We start from the raw sequence: 14,120 nt of genomic DNA, 5'->3' as shown, positions 1-14,120 counted from the left end.
TGAAAATCTTCTAGTCCAATCATAATTATGTAAGTTATAATTCTCTCCCTATTTGTTAGTGTTGATCAGCATCTAACCGATTTTAAAGCAATCCAAAAATTTCTGATTAATACGAATGAGTTTATATTTTTTAAATAGAAATTTCTCGGATTTATCCGGGTACCCGATTTTGGCCAGGTCTCCCCTAACTATTTAAAAATGTATTCTCCACTTTTTATTCTAAATATACCTGATTTAAGAAAAATGCTTCTTCATTAGTCATTTGTCAAGTTACCATATTTTTCCTATACATATTTTTAATTTTGACATTAAAGGTTAAAAGAAAATTGTAATTTTCCAGGCAAGGCAAAACTAATTGTACGGCACCTGTGACACTGAATTTATCTTTATAAAACAAATGCATTTAAAAAAAAATTACCAGCATCATCAATTACTACCAAGAATGTCTAAATATTATTTAAAGTATCGGGTGTTTATTTAAATTCCCCTCAAAGTTGGCGTTGAACAGTCGATTGTGAACGCACCCATCGTCAGTTTGCAAGATATATGGTTTGCAGAGTAAAAAAACACAAACAACGCAAAAGTGAGGTTAGATTTAAACAGCTGATCCGTGGTGCGTCACAATCGACTCTCAACGCTGTGAGGATAAATTTAAATGAACATATCTGGTGTTTTTTTTTTAATTTCACCTCGTAGTAGGTGTTGTTGAAGAGTCGATTGTGAACGCACTACTCGTGTAAAACGTGAGATTTAAACAGCTGATTCGTGTATAGTGCGTTCACAATCGACCCTTCAACGCCTACTATGAGGTGACATTTAAAAAAACACCCGATATATATTCCAAATGAGTAAGCAGAAACACCAGCATCTCATCTCATCTGTTAGTTACATTACGATCTATGCAAGAGAGAAAATTTAAAATCAAATTACCGATTTGTATTATTGACTGCTCGTACAGATCACACCAAACGAAAAGCTTTTTGCGTTGAAAGCCGGTTTAACGGCTGTTGTACATATTCAACAAGATATCACAGAATGTTTATTATCCAATTCAGTGATGTTTATCGTGAAATGAAATTAAAACTTTTTTTAAGATTTGCAACTCATAAAATTCGATAGATTTCCTATCTTTAGTTGACAAATTACTTTATTTTGTTAAAACACATACAGGGTGATTCTGAAATAAGTTTGCAAAAAAAAACCGGTAATTGGTGATAATGAGAAGAAGTCATAGACAAAAAAAAATCTTGTAAATGTTTTTTCGTTTTCGAGATACAAATTATTGAAAATTTGGTTAAAATTGCTAGTACGCTGCTGAGTTAAACTTTAACATATACTCTATGATATAACTCCTCTCGGTCATTTCCATAAAACATTTACAAAGGAGTGTGCTTGCATCTAGGACTTTATTGTGGAATTGATGTAACAATGGTTGCTAATGAAGTGAACAAATTCGGACCAATTTTCCCGATTCATAGGCGTCGAAAGTACAAAAATATAGGGTGATTTCCATCTTTTTCATTTCACCTTCAAAAGTCATTTAGGTACACAGAATTAAGGAACTTTATATAAATAACATAATTACATAACATTTTTGTTTTATAATACAAAAATTTCAGATAATATTGTTTTGTGTCAAGCATACTCTACAATTCTACATTGTTTTTCCAAATTTATTTCAAAATCACCCTGTATACTCGTAGTAGTAATTTATATGTGTAACTACTTAATAATCATTAAAAAAATCGGAAAGGAATACAAATGATGGCAATTAGTACCTGACTGAATTGCAAAAATGAATACTACATAATGAATTTCCATCCATGAATTGCATGTTTCTCGTTTGAAAAATAATACTTTTCTGAAAATGTTTAACCGGAATTGAAGAACTAATCCATTATAACAACGTCACGTCGATGATGGCCAATCACAAAGATATACTGTGACCACTGTGATATGTATGTTGCCTTTATGGTATTATATGAATAGAATTATGCAATTATAGCGTATCACCAAAGAAGTCCACTACAATCAAGTGGAGACTTAAAACAAGCTTAGAAATTACCATTAGCCTGTTCGAATATATCATCCTGAGTGCTTCTTAGACTTCAAATTATCATTGGATTCCAAGCGTCCAAGAACGCCAGGTTACATAGTGAGGGAAGACAGCAAGAGGAGCAGGCTGAGAGTGAAAGCGGGAAAGAGAATGGCAATGTTTGAGGACAAAATAGATGAAAGGGAATGAGTGCAGGATACTGACGGAGTGCTGGAGAGAAAAGAAAAAGAACGCGGAGGAGAAGGAGAGAGAAACAAGTACTACCAGAGGAACTGGTATGCCAGTGAAGAAGTGGAAATATTGAAAGCAGAAGGAAGATGGATGAATGCGGAGCTGAGTGAAAGGGACAGAGACACGGACAAGCAAGAAAGAAGGGAGAGAATCAAAGAATCGAGGTACAACAGGGAGTATGAAAGGTGTATGACAGAGGAAATTCGGAGTACCTGGGGAGAGAAGAGTGCAAGAGGGAGAAAAACGATGGCGAGATTCAAATGTGAACAACGAGCAAAGAGGAAGGAGAGGAAAGAAGGTGTAGGATGTGCTACGAGGAGAGAGAGACACAATCGAGCACATGTGGAATGGATGCGGCGAAGTGAGAGAGAAGTAAAGAAAGGAGCGGGGAGAAATACGGAATGAATACGGAAGGGAGATAGGCTAGATGAAAGAGATATGAAAGAGGAGGGAAAGGATAGAGAAGGAGAAGAAATTGAAAATGTAATTTTTGGAAATTTTGGAATTTTGGTTATTTTATGTTTAGTTATGTTTATGTATACAGGGTATTTCAGGAGTGCCAATGAGCCCAACGGCATTGAAAATACAACCCACAATACACTGTCAAAAATGCCGGATATTTTAATTTTAATATCCAACTTTTTTTGATGTATTGTAGGTTGCATTTTCAACGCCGTCGGGCTCATTATCACTCGTGAAATACCCTGTATATATTTAAAATGTAAGGAATCCGAAAGCCCGTAGGGCAAAATAAAACATATTATAATAAGTACAATCCAAGCGTCCAAGTTTATTTAGACAACTTATTTAGTTTTAAAAAGAAAAAATAAACATGGTATTGATCATTTAAAATCATGACAAAAAAAAACTGTTACAAAATTGCGAGAAAAATATTAGTGCTATAATTACATACTTGCATTTCTTGTTCAACAGTCAAATAACACCTGTTTATCTTCAATTTAAGAAGAAATTCTTCACAAACAGTTTATTATCTCAATTAATTGAAAAAGCTAAAAACTTAATTGAGTTGTCAATTCCAACTTTATACACTACTCCTCTTTATCTTGGGCCTCGATCAAAGAGATTTTGTCACTTAGCAAAATGATTACATACAGGGTGATTTACGAGGAATAATGAGCCCGACAGAATAGAAAATGCAATCCACAATACATTGCAACAAAAAGCCGGACATCGAAGCGGTAAATGTCCGGGTTTTTCTCCTGATGAATTGCGGGTTGCATTTTCTATTCCGTCGGGCTCATTATTCTCGTAAATCACCTTGTATATGGTACGACATTATAGTAAATTGATCAGTGGGTGGCACATTTCAAAAAAGTGTTTCAATAATTTCGCAGTTATTTTTGAAATCGGAATTAAAAAAGCTGTCCTCGATCCCAGTTTCAGTTTCAATAATGTTTATTAAAATAATTGACAAAAGTTTAATTAATTAATATCAAAATGTCCTGTATCAACCTGAAGTATCAAAATTAGAAATTATTTTGAAACTACGTTAAAACCCCTTATAATCTCTACACCAGTGGCAACAAATATCACAAACAGTACCTAATTAACAACCAGATAACCAAGTTTCCCATTATTAAATTAATGAAACAACAACGCCCTCTGTTTTGGTCGGGCCCCCATTCCGTCAGTTCTGGTAGGACGTTTTGTCGAAGTGGCAACTTGTGTGTCTTAAATGTTTGAACCGAGTCGCAAATTAACAGTCAATAAAATCTAAATATAAGTCTTATAGCTCATTACACAAGATGAAAAATAAATAACAAGCTTATAAAAAGTCTAACCAATATAGAAGTTACGACATGTAAGACATTCTATTTTGGATGCCATAACTCAGGCTATATAAATAAATTGAGGACCTAAATAATCACATTAATAAATTCGGCATCTTCGTATGCACTATAATAGGAAGCTATAATTCAGCCCAAAACACGTGTTGGTGTTTTTTAACGTCATTTTTAGTTACGTTTACTACCGCCACGTCTCAAAACATTTGGCAAAGCAATAAAAACATTGTCTTCCGTGTATAATATACGGCGACCATCAAAATGTTCCTTGCTGTCATCGGGGGTTTCAGAAGAGGAAGCAAAGAGCTGGTGGTCGTTTCGTGTGTTATATACCCACGATTTAAATAAAACTGCCGTAAAGAACGTCTAACAAATTGCTGCGGTTAGGAAAGCACCATAATGATGGACGACCTGCACGAATTAATTTATTATTCCTACTTAAACAAAGGTACGTAATCATCTTTCTAATTAGTTTCTCGTTTGCATTTTTCAGTAATTCATTGGGCACCCGCATTTCCATAAATTAGGACGACTATCGTTCGGAAAGAAGGTGAAAGGAGTGTCTTCCTGATGGTGGATCGGGAGAACCTTGTAATCGAAGGGAGTTCGTTAGGATCGTCGTCGGTGACGGCAACTTTTTGAAAATTTTACAGCGCGTGCCATGTCAAGGACTCTGTTCTTTAATTAAGGTCTGGGTTTGGAGGGAAATTAAGAAATACCTGTACAACCTTATTTTACGACCTTTTCATACAGAACGACTCTAATTTAGACAGTAATAAAATTTATTTATGAAGTTATTTTGTTAAAAGTGTGCTTTACTATGTCTTAGAGTACTTGATGGTGGCAATTGCCTCAAAATGATAGATGCTGGAGCACAAGGAACTCTAATTAAATCTCGACTGTTGTTCTCTCTCTCATTTTAATTAGCCTTACTTGAATATACCGCAGAACTTTAAGTATTAATGTCTGGCAATATATGGTTATATAATACCCAATATTATAGCGGAAATGCTTTATAACTTGCAATTTAGATTGCTGCCTCAAGAAATGTCGGGGGCCGGCCCCGGAGGAATCGAGTTATTTTGTAAACGGCCAAGTTTTTAAATCTGAATTTCATGACCGCCAATTTGCACTACTTACAAGTTTCCGGTATTAACGAAGTAAATTGTGAAAATATTCGTCTCCCCTGTCTTTCCTCGTAAATCGGGCCCCCATTAAAAGCTTTTAAACATTTTGGAAAAAGCATTTAAGTGTATTTGTATAACTACTTAAACTCTTTAGGTCTGCTCGTTTACAAAAGTTGTTTGTAGATCAAAACACGCGCTAAAAGCTTCTTTAACTCGGCCGGCAGTCCGTCATTGATTAGAGAAGAGCCTCAAACAAAAAAAAAATCGCTTTAAATTAACCGGTCCAATTCATTAGGTCTCGACAGTTATTTACTTTTAATTAAATTTTATCTACTTTATTGCCAACCTGAAAATGCTTCCATTTATTTTACAATCCTTCGCAAGAAAAAACCCATAAATATGGATAAATACATCCCTATCTTATCGGAACAAATGTTGAAATGTTTTATAGTTTTATTGCATAATCTCCACTGCATGCGATGGCAGCGGAGCTTTTAAAAAGCATTGCATTAAAAAATCAATACCCATCTCGCACAAATGCGGATCAAACTGATTACGATTTTTCCTCAAACACCTGAACTACTGCTCTAAATGTGTCGTCATTTTCTACATCACAACTGTTTTTTCGCTTTAAAAGCTCCAAAACTCGTGAAATTAGAAGGCATACTTCTAATTATGTAACTTCTGCAAGTACAAAAAGCATACTTGTGATTCCAACAATCAAAAAAATTGAAATTCTGCAAGCAAAAATGCAAATGAGTAAAAATGCAGTAACTAATCGGTAGCAGCTTAATGCAAGGGTTAATTTATATGATAGAGTACCAGCAAAGAATCACAATGAACAATATCTAAACACCATGAATAAATTATTAAATTTCCATGAGTAAACTTGGCACGTACACTTTGGTACATCATGAATGTTGCAAATTCTAGTATATTTGCAACTTGTTAATACATACAAGTCATACAACAGGTTGTGTGTCCAAATTATATTTTAAACAATATCTGACTCAGCAAAAAAAATTTCAAAATTTTGTACAAGATATGTTATTCTACATTAAAAATTGTGATCCGCTTGAAGATAAAATAGTATATATCATTGATAATAGAATGTCTTTTTGCGCTTCGTCCAGTTGGCGACCTCGACTTCGTCTCGGTCTTCAATCTCTGGGCTTAGCACAAAAAGAGTCACTTCTACTTCTAATGATATAATCTACTATTTTTTCTTTTGTGTGAAATGATATTTGGAGTTAATTTTTTTTGCTAATACATATTAAATTGCTTAATAGGTATGCATGGCTTAAAATTAAATAAATTAAGAGGGTTTTGTTTATAACAAAATCAGTCAGTTGCCAGCCAGTAGTTTGTCAAACTTGTAATAATGCGCACAAAAAAATTAAAAATGAACTATGAATGCTTTCGAGAGTGTCTCTTTAGACATCGAAGAAGTAGCAACAAATTAGTTTCATGACCTTTGCGAAAATATCGTGGGCAAAGTACTCACAATACTTGTGACGAAATATTTACAGCTTTCATGAAAATATTAAAAATCTTGTAGTCCAGCAAATAGTTTTTTGCTTTTTTGAAAAGTCAAGCAGAAAGGTACAGACCTAAGAAATCAAAAAATTAACTAAACTTTCTAGTTCTTCAAATATATTTATGTATTTTTCTGACGTTTCTTTGTATTTTCATCACGATAGGTAAATTAAAAATATGATATATACCTAAGCTTTACTAATTTCAATTTCATCATTGCAAAAAGTACATTTTTTAATTAACTACTTACCTGAAATTTAAGAAAAACAATATTTCAATGCGCCTTGAATAAAGTTCACCGAAATTCGAAAAGCATTTGCAACAATAGCTCGTGTTTCAATTTCACCATATCTTAAATTAATTACATTGTTGATTGAATGACCCAAAATTAATTCGACACATGTCGGGAACATTTCGTCGAACGTTTCAATTAAAAAATATGTAACTTATAATAGAAACATTTCATTAATATTATTAATTAACGGAAAGCAAGTTTAATGTACAATTTAAAAATAACGTAATCAATTCACGGTCAATAAAATGTTATCGCTGAAATATTTCATTTTAAATAAATTAAAATGAAATGTTTCAACAATTACGGTCGCATATTTATGACTCATCCAATGCACGAAATAATTTAAATAAAAACACAAATCAATGTTGGAGACACGAAACATGTGCCATATCTGCATACTTTGACGACGGACGGTGGTGCTATCTTAATTAATTGTTTGTTTGAATTAATGTTAATTTTTGGAATGAATTAAATTGGTAATATACATTTTGTCAGCGCGCCCGGTGACATTTCGACATGCGAAAATCCTGATTATTGTTGGATTTTCACAAATGAAACGTGTAGAATTACAATTAAAACGCGCCGGTTGTCGAGTAATCGAATCTAAATCATTAATTTTAATTGGCCAAATTCTAAAATCCCCGAGTCTGTGCGAAATTATAGTAATTTACAAAGTAATTAGTAGTAATTAGTATGATTCCAAGGCTTCCCTGCGTCGATATCGGAAACTGAAACCGGACTTGCCGGTTTAATTGAAACCAATCCGTCGGATAAATGACGAGGACTGTCACATCTAACACCGGCGCTACTTGATCATACGCTCCGACTAATTGGTCCGATTAAAAAGCCCTCATCGGAAATAGAGGAGTAGTTTCGGGGGGCACGCGCTCCACAGAGCCGAAGACCGAGAGTCGTTTCCGGTGTTGTTTTAAAAAATGTTGTTAATTAATTTCCCGATCGGTAGAAAATTGGCCGGCAAAATTGGATTGGATCGGACGTGAAGAGCATCGGTCCGGCACTGGAGCCTTTTTGAATACGTTTTTAATGCCCTCTGCACAGAGCTGTCCGGTGGAATCGTCGAATTTCAGCGATAGAAGTGATAATAAGTTATTTCAAGTGATCCATTAGCGCCGACTAAAATGCTATTTAATGTTTTATCCTGACATTAGCAAATGGCTATTGCAGAAATACATATTTCACATGTTGTTTCAGCGACGGTGGGGGCGGGGGACGCGGCCGGGGAGCGGCGCTGAAACTCTGAAACGTTTTACCTAATGGGCTTTCATTAAGTCAGGAATGCTTTGTGCATATGTGATGTCCACGCTGATTGTGTACAGTCTGAACAATGTCCGCGCCGCCGTGGATAATTTAATGCTCTATAGTGTATTTAATTACTGGGGCCGCCTTTTGATCTCCGGAACCGGACGTTGTCCGAACTCCGAAGCACCGCCGCTGCCGCCGCCGCCGCCGCCGCCAACCTTAGAAATTACATTCATCGTCAGATATTTCTCTCCGGTCACGGGGAAAGGTGCGCGTTCTCTAATTAAATTTGCTTTGTCGCACACAAAACCCACGTTATTGCTCTCGACGCGGCCGTTTCCTTCAAGACACCACCCCGATTTTATTTGCTTAATTGCACGCCTAAAGCCCCCGCATTCTTTTTTTTTCATTTTTATAAGGAACGGAAACATCAAGCCAATAGTTATTACCGTGAGATATCGAAGCGCCGAACCCACAAAACACAATTTACCCTACTACAAAAATCGAGAGGATATTTACGTCGGAAAATTAAAAATTTATAATCCAATAAAAATATACCTACTTTAAAACTTTAACTGTAAATAAATTTGACATTTTATCCTAAATTTATTTCAGGCACCTTCACATTTTGCCATAAAGAAAGGAAACGACACAAATCGTGCACAAACAAAATTTTCTATATCAATTTTTCATTAACATTCATTTTATTTCTTTAAATTTTATAACGATTAAGAGAAACTAAAATTGAAATATTTATCTTTTCATAAACATTTTGAGTTAAAAACAGTGTTTCCCAAAGCTTGTCTTCAGAGAGTGCCCCCTGTTGGAGATTTTGAATTTCTCATCGCCCCACCTTTTATTGGAATAAATTTGCATAATACATGTGAACTTCAATAATTCAGCTTCATGAAACCTTTCAATGGTTTTCATCACTGTTGAATATTCCGTTTCGATAATTAGACATTACAATAAATTCATCCTTATCTGTTTGAGGGAAAAAATCATAAGTATTATTTACAATAACTAATTTCTTGCACGAGGAGGTTTTGAAAAAAGTTTTTTGTTATAAATAAGCTATAGTTATTTACATTACAATGTGGTAGATGTATTTTACAGCGTGACCACTAGGTTTCAGGCACGAGGCAAATCCGAGTACCTGATTAGCTAGAACTGATTTGCAATTTAGTATTTCATTTTTATACTAAAGTCTACTCGTACATGCACCACCCCCAACTATAGGTGTAACGAGCGTTCAAATAAGTTTATGGTCAACCAGGCCGTGGCTTTCTGTCTTTTGCAAACGTAGCTCATCTTTTTAGTTAACATATCTTTCAGATGTATACCCTCATTTTGGTCAGGTCAGGTCAGATCCTTTCATTCACTTTACATTTTTATAATTTTTCCAATGGTTTCCGAATTTCGTATTAATGGCCGTCCACTTCCACTCTCGTTTTACACTTCCTGTTTTATGCAATACATATTTGACAGCTGAGGTGCTGAGGACCAGGTCCCTTGACCACAATTTTTTTTAATGCACGTTATCTTAGCACAATTTTATTCAGAGTATATTATATTACGTATTCCAAGTTAAGAAGCCTGAATAACAATGCTGGTTGTTAAAGATCTAGGAAAAAGAACTTTAATAGTATCTATAACTATCATGAAAAATAATTAGAATCAAAAACAAACAACCGTCACAATTTCTAAAAGTGTTTTATTTTTTTCATCGCGGAATCATCATTGGCATGAAGTGATGAAGAAAGAGCAAGAGAAAAATAATTAAACAACGAAAAAATATTATTTCTCTGAGAAACTATAGATTTGCTGTACTTTCTAGAAGAAGTTTTTTTGGGTCAGTCAATTCAGTATTAAGCAATTTATAGAAACAGGTAGAAATAAAGATATGGAATTTCGATGAGTTAAGACACTTTAGGAGCTGAATATAGTTATTTAATAGTTAAAAATTCGTGCAGAATTAACCTAGAGCCGAAATACAAAAGCATCAGTAGACACTGCAAACAAAAAGTCTAAACGGGTCCCATGGTCGCCAAGAAAAAATACTTAAAATGGGATCTGGGTGATATGACATTAAATCTGGTCAGCCGAAGACTGAAAAAGTATTATATTTGAATCTTTTGGAAACACGCACCAAAAATTTGTACCAGTATTTGCCGTATAGAGAATGAAACCAATGAGTATGGCACTAATTGTTGAACTATAAGAGTCAGTCTGCGCTCCGATTGGCCGAATGACGATAGGGGCGGTCCTACCGTTGGTACTAAACATTAGCCAATCGCATGGGACCTCGCGAAAACAATAGTAGTAGTTCTATAACCGTTTGGAAGTGCTTTGGTGACAATACTGTTGCAGACTTGGTGAAAATTAATATGAGGAAAGAAGACTAAGTGCTTATTCACAATGGACATAAGCTTGACATAAGGCATACGAAATTCATGATACATGCAGTGTGTATACTATTAATTTTTACGTAATCTATGAGAAGTGACCTCAGTGAACATTATTGTTGTATACAAAAAGGCATGGAGAATCATATTCGAGTTATATGGACACATAAATTATTTTCCAATTGCCCAAATTTACAAATTATTCTTAGGTATCTCTTATGTCTTATGTCCATTGTGAATAAGCACTAACACTGTACCCTTCAGTCACACAGTGCCGTGTAGATTAGTAGAAAATTTCACTTTTCAAGACCCAAAGTCTTCTTCAAAACCCTTTTTTTAACAGGAAAATAAACTCAAGGGGGAATTAAAAAATTATCTGACCTCCTCAAGCCAGATCTTGGTTTTTATAGAAATTTCTGCTAAAATAATGACAAGCTATTTCAAGAAATACAATACCTACACAACTGATATTGAAGATGTCCCGAACGTATCTGGTATTAATCAAAATCCCTGGTGGGCTTCCAAAGATCAAAATTTGTATTTGAAACAGAAGTAGTTCTGTTGTAGAGGATTTCATTTGCGACATGTACTTCATTGTTGCTGTTTCAAGGCAAGATCAAACTCCCATGGAACTTAAACAAAATAAAATAAAACTCATAATTCAGATATCATTCGATTATTATCAAACATCAGAAATAAATAAACAAAGTTATGTTTTTTCTTTCCTAAAGCTATAGTTAAAAAAAAATTGGCTTTTCTCGAAAATCCTCGAGTTCTACTTTTCAAGCGTCTGATCATAATGAATACTTAATGAATTCAGATACGTGATTAGGTACCTCGTACAATTTAAAAACTGTACCTCGTGTTAATAATATACTCGCGTTCGATGTCTTCACACGGATACCGACAAGACAGGCGGCTTACAAGTAATTTTCAGCATTACCATATTTTGTCACGTTATAAAATCCTTTTCATGGTACATTAGAGGTATTTATATTAAGCTCAATTAGTTTTAGGAGCTCCTGATACAACGTACAATGTCTGATAGAGGAAAAAAACGATAAAAAGCACCGTCATGTCGTGTGATACAGAATTAAAGCTTCCGACATTGGCACGATTAGCGAGTATGAACGTATTGAGCTCGGTCCAAGCCTCCAAATGCATTTTAGACAAATATTTACGACGGCAAATGTTACCAGCTGACTTACACAAAGAAGCAAACATAATGGAATGTCCACTAATTGTAATCATGCCACAACAAAACTACATGTGTAAATGCGCCGCAATATCGTTTTTATATCTTAATGGAGGTGTTTGTTTTTTTCTTTTCACAAAAAGTTAAGTGGTTAGAAGAGTAAAGTGCTTTGCCACTCGGGGTAAACATTGCTGCTGATGAAAGACCTAACAAATTAAGATAAAGATCACTTATCTTATAACTATACGGTAGCACACGACATCTCCAAAGATAAATGGCTCACCGTTTCACAATCGGCAACAAAATGGCCGACTTTTTTCCCCGAGATCGATTTTGAGCTTTCACTGATCGATTAGAAATTTATGAATTAGCTAATTGGCGATTTTACGGCCGGGTTCGACTTTAATTGGCGAATGTCGCGTTTAAAGGAAAACATCCAAGAATGAATTGGATGTGTATAAAACTGTTTTACGGCCACATAAAATATAGAATTACCAATAAATCCAAGTAAGTAACAAAACAACTGTTGTTCAAATTAGTATCGTATATTGTTATGGACGACATAACGTTGTCAAGATGTGCGTTGCAATCATCACACTGATCTACTGCTTATTATTGATTTGGGCCCCTCGGGGTCACCCCATTTCGGTATCGCCCACGACCACCGATTTATTGCGTATTTACAATCCGATCCACTTAAGCACTTTGGCAAGTACTTTGCAAGTTAATTGATCCAAATTGAATCAGATTTCTTTGCCAAAACCGAATGGCTTACTTAAATTAAGTGGCTTGACTGAAAAACTACTGAATTAAATATAGACAACGCTGAGTGCCTAATGCATCAAACGTTAAAGTGCAATTTCAAATAAATTCGGAGCATTAGCAACGTTAACAACACAACCCATTAACAAATATTTACATTTTGCTTTTCTCTCGACGAAATCCAATATATTACCAAGACACATTAGGCTGTAACGGTGCCCCTTCTAATAAAATCGTAACATGATAATCCTTTCCAACTGCAAAGCGATCTTTTTTCTCAAATAGAACTACTTAATGCTCTGGTATGTATCTCTCAGCTAATGGAGACCGAAATATAAAATCGATTTTACAACCACTATAAATTTCACAGTTAGCCAAATCAATTACAGATAATATAAAATTTTACCTGTTGAGAAATCGGTGGTGTGGGAAAAACAGTTGGAAAGTTATCCGCCTTTGACAGACATATCTGCGCAATAAAATCAAACATGCAAATAAAATTTCAGAATTATTTATGTCTGCTTTGACGTAAATCACAAATCATAATAAAGTCGACCGATAAAAGGTCGCAGGAAAAATTTGGCCACAGATAAACTAGGAGCGGGAAAAAGTTAAACGTTTCATTCAAAACTGTCGAACACTTCTAATTTACATTTGGGGCGCCGTAATCACGATATTAAATTAAAATGTTACATTCTCTCAAACCGGAAATACTATTTCCCTGATGCGCAGGATAATCATTAGCTGTCACGCACAGTTGATTCGTTATTCGTTTAAATAAATTCCAAATAAGTAAGGTGGAAATTCAGCCCGGAAAAAAATTTACATTCCATTGAATTTTTTCAATTGAGGTTTCAGAACGGTGCCTCTCAATTTGAGTACTTGGGTTGACCAGTTGCTAATAAATTTCATTTGTTCAGGCTGATCGTGTCAATTAAAGTTAACTGAGAGAACTCAAACGATTACAAAATACCGGAGAAAATCCTAGTTTTAAGCTACAGTAGGTTGACAAGCATTGGCGATTCTAGTTAACAGTGAGACATCTGGTGTGAATTCTATGAAATAATTATAGGGCATATTCAGGCCCGTGGCTATTCACGTGGTTCGTGTTTTAAAACAAAATGACGGTTTAATTGAAATTTATTATTTAAAAATGACTAAAAATAAGTTCGACAAAACAAATTGTTATGTTTTTGGTTGAACACGTGCCGAAAAAACGAACCAGAAGCATGTTTCCATTTATTCCCCGTTGTGGCGTAAAACCAAAATATGTTTTCATCGAAAATGTTTTTGGTTCTAAAGACCGGGTAAACAGAAGGAAAGCATGGGAAAATGCTTCATTAATGGGAAAACCTTCTTCTAATTATATGTGGGTCTGTGGAAAACACTTTAGAAGAGAAGACTACATTAAAATTTGTAAGTTAAATAATATAGTTAGGTATATAGGT

The 14,120-nt window shown here is 34.8% G+C and overlaps 1 protein-coding gene and 1 long non-coding RNA gene across 3 annotated transcripts in view; both read right to left on the bottom strand.

The window, feature by feature from the left end:
• Nucleotides 1-14,120, bottom strand: part of LOC138130946 (LIM domain transcription factor LMO4.1) — a 249,212-nt gene that overhangs the window by 135,452 nt on the left and 99,640 nt on the right. The window lies entirely within an intron of this gene.
• Nucleotides 10,269-13,622, bottom strand: LOC138131719 (uncharacterized). The gene is made up of 3 exons (XR_011159881.1): nucleotides 13,079-13,622; nucleotides 12,830-13,027; nucleotides 10,269-11,347 (listed from the first exon to the last, which is right to left on the bottom strand). It is a non-coding gene; the product is annotated as an uncharacterized lncRNA (long non-coding RNA).

The sequence above is a fragment of the Tenebrio molitor genome, chromosome 5 (genome assembly GCF_963966145.1).
Source record: "Tenebrio molitor chromosome 5, icTenMoli1.1, whole genome shotgun sequence".
Classification (NCBI taxonomy): Eukaryota; Metazoa; Arthropoda; class Insecta; order Coleoptera; family Tenebrionidae; genus Tenebrio; species Tenebrio molitor.
This window is presented reverse-complemented; position numbering and strand designations above follow the sequence as displayed.